This window comes from Metarhizium acridum (genome assembly GCF_019434415.1).
Source record: "Metarhizium acridum strain ARSEF 324 chromosome Unknown scaffold_1, whole genome shotgun sequence".
Taxonomy (NCBI): domain Eukaryota; kingdom Fungi; phylum Ascomycota; class Sordariomycetes; order Hypocreales; family Clavicipitaceae; genus Metarhizium; species Metarhizium acridum.
In genome coordinates, this window is record NW_027094015.1 from 1,110,539 (window position 1) to 1,119,302 (window position 8,764).

Consider the following 8,764-nt stretch of genomic DNA (forward strand, 5'->3'; position numbering starts at 1 on the left):
CGTAACCTAAGAGGGATTAAAGACTTAAGGCGTTAAGTTAATAATTTAAAATAAGACTTAATAGAATTAATAGTTAAGTTAATTAATTAAGAAGTTAAAGGGATTAATAATTAAGTTAATTAATCTAGAATTATAATAGAGAAATAAATAGGTACTTAAGAAAAAGGTATTTTATTATAATTAAATAATTTAATTCTTTATTAATTAATTTAAGTAATAGTCTTACTATTAAGAGTTATACTCTTAATAGCCTTATTATAATATTACTTAAGAGCTACTTTATAGTATTTAACTTAACTTACTTTTTAAGAAATAAACCTATTATACCTTAAAACCTAAGCTACTATTATATTTTAATTAATTCTATTTAATAAGTTACCTTAAAACTATAAGTAGTAATAACTTTTAAGATATTTACTTTAAGTAGAAAGACTATTAACCTTAAAGAGATAATAAAGTACCTTTATAATAAGATTATTAAAATAAAGAAGTAAAATTAATAGCTTTTTAAATAATAAAATAACCTTTATAAAAAGCTTAATAAGTAAGAAAAGAAACTTATAATAGTTTATAGAATTACACTTATAACCCCTATAAATACTTATAATATATTAAAATTTTTTAAACTAAAACTATATAATAATTATAAGGGTAATATTAAAAACTTTCTTATATAAGCTTAAGCTTATTGTAACGGTGGCTTAGGTTCTAAGGCACAGTAGGTCTGTTTCTTAGGAAGTAAGTCAGGTTAAATGCTACAGAGTAGCTTTTAAGCAGTATCACAATAAGGCCGTTAAGAGTATAACTCTTAATAGTAAAACTATTGCTTAGATTAATCAATAGAGAACTAGACTATCTGACTATAGGAATACTTCCTCCTTAAGTATTCGTCTATCTCTCTATTATAATCCTAAATCGATTGGCTCAACCATCGATCCCTTCGAACCTTGATCGACTGGCTCGAGGTTCGGTCGGTTCAATCCTCCCTAGTCAATGTGTTTGAACATCGACCTCTTCGATCGCCTCTTGGGTCACGTGGCTGGTCACGTGCCCCTGCCTTCTTCTTATGCCCATGAGTCGTGCCTATCCTAGCCGGTGCGGTCCCGTCCCGTGTCTTGTGCAGTGTTATTCGTAACATTATACCCCTTCTCTATTAGTCTTGTCCTCAAGGCCATCAAAACAGGCCAGCTTAAGTGTCGTGCGTTTTCTTCCTTCCATTATTATGTGCCATTATATCGACTAACCGTGTCTCAAAACAGCGGTCTAAAGCTTCGTCTACTTCTTCCCTTCGCCGGGATAACCTTCTTTCTACGATAATTAATAATTCGTCTTTGTCCTTTATAAAGGCTTACGCTCGCTGCGCCCGTATAGGACTTCCCCAATATAAAGCCTCCGTTTCCAATTCGAGTCGTTATGTGAAGTGTATGGTAGACAAGCAAGGGAATTGTAATATTACGGGGGTAACCCCTTAACAGCTTCGCAGCATTACGGATTAATATTATAAGCTTAAGAGGGAGCTTAAAGAAGCTAAGGAGCGTGCCTTAGCCGAAAATTAAAAGGTCTTACGTTTGCGAAAACAAAAGAAATTGTAGTTTAAGAAAATAATGCGTGCGGTTGCGCGTGGTATCAACAACGTTAAAGAGTTGGAACGTGTGGAACGTGAGGAAGCGGAACAGCTTTAAAAGACCACGGGGGTTCTTCCCACTCCTTCCAAGGATTTGGATCCTGCTTTAGTTCGTTCCTTAGATGCCGAATTTAGTATCAAGTCATTAAACGGTGCTCAGGAGATTAATTGGGATGCGTTCCTTAGAAATGAAACTATTCAAGCAACGTCAAGCAGTTCGTGAGATTTTTAGCTGGTTCCCAGGTGTTTTCAGAGTTTAAATATCCCTTCCATTTAACAAGATAATAACGATTCTTTGTGTCTCCCCGTGCTTTAAGTATCCGTTCAACTTCGTATTCGTTGGTATCTTCCGTTATAATGTTTATAGCGATTATAGATTCATCTGGTGCTTTCTCTAATAGCAATATATGAAATATGGGATGGATTCTCATTCCATCTGGTAATAATAGTTCGTAGTTAGTATTTAAGATTTTCCGTTTAATAAGGAATAGTCTAATCTTCTTCCAGTCGAGTTTGTCGCTAGGTCGTTTAGTTTTAATGTTTTTGCGAATAAGGTATACTTTATATCCCTCCTCTAGGATTAGCGCTAGTAATCTCTTTCTGTCCGCGTAGTGTTTCATTCGGTTCTGCAAAAATATCCATTCCTATTATAAGTGTTTCTGTATTTCTGTTATAGTTACTACATACGTTATAGCTGCTAGCGCGTTCACATTCTATGTCGCATGTGTTTCGATAATAGGGTCAAATCCGTAATTTACTCTAAATAGTAACATCTTTATATTGTCAATCTTAGAGCTATTATAAGCCTATTATGCTAGTGGTAGCTATTCTACCTAATCATTCTGTTGGTAGTTGATATAGCTTCGCAGATATTATTCGAGTATTTAGTTCAAGATTTCTATTTGTCTATCTAATTATAGGTGGAATGCCGTTAATAAGCTTTGTTTGATCTTCATAGTTTCTATAAGGCATTTCCAAAAGTTTAAGGTGAACAATTTGTCGCGATCCGATATAAGCTTTATTGGTAATCCATGTTATGTAATAACTGTTTTAAAGAACATATACGCTAAGTCCTTAGTGTTACTTAATTCCTTGTATGGAATGTAGTAGGCGTATTTTGTGAGTTTATCCATAATAACTAGAATGCTGTCGTAAGCTACTCCTATTATGGGTTCTTTTAACTTTGGTAGTTTAACGATAAAGTCTATTATAATAGTTTGCTATGCTCTTTTAGGTGGTAATATTGGTTGTAATTCTCCGTATAGTGCGTGTCGCGCTAATTTTACTTTATTACACGTGTCGCATTTCTTAATAACTTCTTATACTATTTTTCTGCTTTCTGGGAAGTCGTACGATCTTCTTAGCCTGCTAATCGTTTTCCCTACACCCTAATGTCCGTGTAGTGGGTGCTCGTGTATTTCCTTAATAAGCTATTCTTAAAGTGTACTAGAAACATACTACCGTTTATTATACAAGAAGGTCTTACCTTCCTTAGACAAATGCGTTTTCGTTTCCCAATTATCTAAATAGCTGTCATTATTAATGCATAATGCGATCCAATACATCCATGTTTCATTTAGCTTAACTTGCCAGGTCATATTAATTTCTCGGGTGCCTAGCATAAGGTTCCCATCCTTAGTAGCGCGTAGTAAGGGTGTATTACTCACTTACTCATCCGATTTCAAGTCCTCTCTTCGGCTAAGCGCGTCTACTCTTCCGTTTTTAGATCCTTTATAGTATATAATTTCAAAGTTATAATCCGTAAGGGTTTCATACCATTTAATCTATCGTTTATTCAGATCCTTTATAGTCAAGAACAATATGAGATTCTTATGGTTAGTATAGACCTTAATTTAATGCTTTACTCCTATAAGATAATGTCTCTATTCTTTAAAGCACTTAATAATAGCTATAAGTTCTTTGTCGTGGATCCTATAATTAAGTTCGGGTCCGTGGAGTTTCTTTGAGAAGAATGTAACTAGGTGCAATCTTCCTTAATTATCTCGTTATCTAAGCTGTCCGCCTAGTGCAAAGTCTAAGGCGTCCGTTTTAAGCTCATAAGGTTTATCCTAATTAGGTGCTTTTAATACAGGTTCTAACGTAACTAAATTTTTCATTTTCTAGAATGCCGTGGCTTCTGGTTCGTTCTATTAAAAGCCGACTTCTTTCTTTATTAGGTTTATAAGAGGTCGTGAAATGTCTCTATATCCGCTTAAGAACTTACGGTAAAAGTTTACGAATGCTGTGAATCCTTTAACTTCTTTTAGATTCTTTGGTGTGGGCCATTCCTTAATAGTTTTAATCTTATCTAGGCTTATTTGTATTTCTCCGTGTATAAGCACGTACCCTAGAAAGTGCATAGTGTTCTAGTGGAACTAGTATTTTAAGGCTTCAACTAAGAGTTTATTATCCTGTAGAGTTTATAGTACCTTATATACATGTCGCTTATGTTCCTTAAGGGTATCCGAGTAAATGAGGATGTCGTCGAGGTATACAACCATAAACACTCCTAATTATTTCCGTAAGATCATATTAATTATTCTTTAAAAGGTTACTAGTACGTTGGTAAGCCCGAAAGGCATTACTAAATATTCGTAGTATCCTCTGCTGGTTCGAAATGCTGTTATCCACTCGTAGCCTTCTTTTATCCGTATAAGGTTATAGGCTCCTTTTAAGTCAAGTATAGTAAACCATTTGGCTTTTCCAACTTTATCTCTAATTTCCGTTATAAGCGGTAACGGGTATTAATTCTTAATTGTAATCTTATTCAAGTGTCGGTAATTAATGCATAGTCGTAGTTTCCCGTTCTTCTTTAATACCCACAGGATTAGGTATCCTGCTAGGGACTCTAATAGTCATATGTATCCCTTTTATAGCATGTCCTCTAGATACTCCTTAAGCGCCTTATCTTGCTTAGGGTTCTAAGGATAAATTTTATTGAACGTTAGTTTAGTACCGGGCTAGAGTCTAATCTCGTGGTCCTAGCGTAAATGCTCCGGTAGTCCTATTTCTAGCTCTCCGCTAAACAGCTTACTGTACTGTGAGTATTCCTCGGGAATCTCCGTTATCTCAGCTTTTAGCTCTCTAGCAATCACATATATTCCTAGAGGCCTATCATAGTTCAAATAAGGTGCCCTTCGTAGGCCGCTCTTTGCTTCGTAACCGCATCCTAGTAAATCCCATTAAAGTTGGCCGGTTCTCCAATTAACTCATGGATTGCTCGCTCGTAACTAGGGTATCCCTAATATAACATCGTGTTTTAAAATCACTATAATATCTAATGTAACTCGGTGTTTCGTGCCTTGTATATTAACTAGAAGCTACGCAACTTCCATGTCAACTACTCCTTAGCTATACTTCACCGCAGTTCCTTCCACAGTCGTGAGTTGGTAAGGCTCGTCTTTAGGTGTCCAAGGCAATCGTAATCTGTTAACGAGATTTAGCGAGATAAAATTTCCTTATACTCCGCTATCAATCATTACCTGGATCCTTTATCCTATTATAGTCATGTCGATTATAAGGTGTGCTATGCTGCCAATATTTACAGTACATAGAGACCTGTTAGATCTCCGTCGAGGAATTAGTCTTAATTACAATAACAGCTGTCGTTTCCTAATTTGTTAATCCTATCCTCATATCGTTCTCTAGCGCGTTATTCTAGGCGCTATCGTTGGCGGTTATCTTCCAACGCATTATTAGAGCTTCCTTGGTGATCGCTTAATTTACCATCTATGTTAATCGAACTTAAGCTAAGCGAGTTACTTACAATCACATAGTTCCCTTCCTCCTTACATTATAGGGTTATAGCTTAGGTAGTGTGTGCGTTATCCTTAGCATAGTATAACTTTCCGTTTAATATCTTTAAATCAGTTCGTCGTAATTTTGGTTGTATCGTAAGGGTTATTCTCCTTCCCTTTCATTCTCATGGAAACTATCCGCTACCTTGCTTGCTGCTAAGGTGCGTGTAGCAATTATCATCGTAACAGAAGGTCCAATTAAGGAGTCTATGTTTAATTTTAGGTTCGTCTTTCTCAGTTAGATAATTCTCTTCTTCTTAGATCTGTTCTAGTAAAGGTTCACTTTTTAGTGAGGGTATCTAGTATTCCTAAAAGTCGTCGGGTACTAGTTGGGTTCCAAATTCCTAATCTTTATCCGAACTAATGTTATTTATTAACGTGGGGCTTCCTTTATTACTTGCTACACTAAGATTTCGCGTGGGTAAGTCTTCTCGGTTTGTAGTATAAAGCTTCCTGCCTTCAGGAATTAGCTTCCATAGCTTTTTCGAGGCTTTACATTTATTCGCAAAGTGTCTAGTCTTACCATAATTATAATAAGTCTTCCCCTTTTCCTTATTCGCGGCGTTAAGTTCCATAGGTCCAGCGTAGTACCCGTATACTATTAATGTTCAGCGTAGCTTGCTATTATTAGGTTTATTAAACCTAGCATATAATCCGAATTTCCTGTAACTTTTTTCGTAACGTCGCTCGTATAAACGGTTATCTGCCTTAATAACTATTTCGACAAAGTCGTTAAATAACTTAGAATAATCTTCTTAATAAATGTTATCCTTCACTTCTTCTTTAAGTCCTTAATAAAAGACTTCCATTTTAGGTTCGGTATTCCAGTTAAGTTTTACTGCAATGCGTTTAAACTCCCTAGCGTAATAAGCTGCAGATCCGGTCTGCTTAAGTCGAGTAAGCTGTCGTGTAGCTTCTTTGTGCTTATTAGGGTTTCTAAATGCAGCGAGAAGTCGTTCTTCGAAGGTTTCGTAATTAGAGAAGATGTAGATAACTTTCACTCCGGCTTCGGCGCCGTGCTTAAGATATGCGCGAAGGGTTAGCTCCTACCATTCCATTACTTTCCCAGTTAAGAGGTTACTAATATAAAGAATCTGTAACTCAGGTATCGTGTAGATTTTTTCGTTAACTCGTAGGTAAGCTTGGGCTTATATGAGAAAGTTCCTTACATTACCCTTGTAACCATCGTATGATTTAGGCTTAGGGAATTTTAGCATGTTATTATTGTTAATAGAGGATACAGGTGTGAGATTTTAAACTGCTACAAGTTCCTCTTCTCGTGCCTTAAGTTTCTCGTAGAGATTATTCTGTCGGTCGAGAAGCTGTCGATTCTGCTTCTCAAGCTCGGTGATCTTATCATAAAGGTACTTCATTATCTCCCCAGGGTTAGTGGTCTTTCCGCTTGAAGTAAACATCTTGGAAGTCGTTACTACTTAAAGTTTCAAGGTAACTTACTAAATAGGATTAATCAAAATATAACGGTGGCTTAGGTTTTAAGGCATAATAGGTCTATTTCTTAGGAAGTAAGTCAGGTTAAATGCTACAGAGTAGCTTTTAAGCAGTATTACAATAAGGCCATTAAGAGTATAACTCTTAATAGTAAAACTATTGCTTAGATTAATCAATAGAGAACTAGACTATCTAACTATGGGAATACTTCCTCCTTAAGTATTCGTCTATCTCTCTATTATAATCCTGGATCGATTGGCTCGACCATCGATCCCTTCGAACCTTAATCGACTAGCTCGAGGTTCAGTCGGTTCGATCCTCCCTGGTCAATGTGTTTAAACATTAACCTCTTTAATCGCCTCTTGGGTCACGTGGCTGGTCACGTGCCCCTGCCTTCTTCTTGTGCCCACGGGTCGTGCCTGTCCTAGCCGGTGCGGTCCCGTCCCGTGTCTTGTGCAGTGTCGTTCGTAACACTTATCTTTAAGTTAATAAGAAAATTTATAAGACACTTAAATTATAGATTCTTTATATTAATAATCTCTTAATTAAAAAGGTAATAGAATAGTAAAAGCTTACCCTTTACGTATATCTTAAGTATAATATTAAAGTTAAAGTAAAAGTTATTTATATCTTCTTTAATTATAAAACCTTTAAAGAATAACTTCTTATTACATTTAAAAATTCTAATAAGTATAAGAAAGCTATATAATAACTTACTTAACTTAAGTAAATTAAATTTATAGCTTATTATATTAAGGAATTTAAACGTATTATAATAAAACTTAACTAAAATATTAAACCTAAAATAAAAGTTTTTTATTAAGAACTTAAAGAAAAAGTAAAGAATAATATTTATTAAGAAGATTATTTTAAGTTATTTAATAACTTTATTAAAATAATTATTAAGGTAAATAATCGTTTATATAAATAACGTTAAGAAAAGAGTAATAAGAATTACTAATTTTATATTAAGTATAATAAAGCTAATAGTAATAAACTATAATAAACCTTTATTATATATAGGTATTATACTAGACTTATAGAACTTAACGCTACGAATAAGAAAAAGAGAAAGACTTATTATAATTATAGTAAAACTAAATACTTTATAAATAAATATAAAGCCTTAAAGAAGCTATAAAAGCTAATTCCTAAAGGTAAGAAACTTTATACTATAAATTAAGAAGACTTACTTACGCGAAATCTTAGTATAATAAGTAAGAAAGAAAACTTTATATTAATAAATAATACTAGTTTAAATAAAGATTAGAAATTTAAAATCTAATTAATACCTAATAACTTTTAAAAATACTAGATACTTTTACTAAGAAGCGAACCTTTACTAGAGCTAATTTAAAAGAAAGAGAATTATTTAATTAAGAAAAATAAATCTAAAATTAAATATAAACTTCTTAATTAAACCTTTTATTATAATAATAATTACTATATATACCTTAATAGTAAGTAAGAAAGCGAATAGTTTTTATAAGAGTAATAAGGGAAGAGAACCCTTTGTTACGAACGTCACTACACGAGACGCGGGAAGCTGGGCCGCACTGGCAAGGGTAGGCATAGCTGCTAACTAACAAGGACATTAAGTCACGTGATAGCTTATTAGATTATATAGATAATCTAACGAGACGGGATTATTAGGATTATTAGGCGATCCAAATAATCCGGGTCTATAATAGAGAGATAGACGGGTACTTAAGAAGGGGGTATTCCTATAGTTAAATAGTCTAGATCTCTATTAATTAATCTAAGTAATAGTCTTACTATTAAGAATTATACTCTTAACGGCCTTATTATGATACTGCTTAAAAGCTACTTTATAGCATTTAACTTAACTTACTTTCTAAGAAATAAACCTACTATACCTTAGAACCTAAGCTAC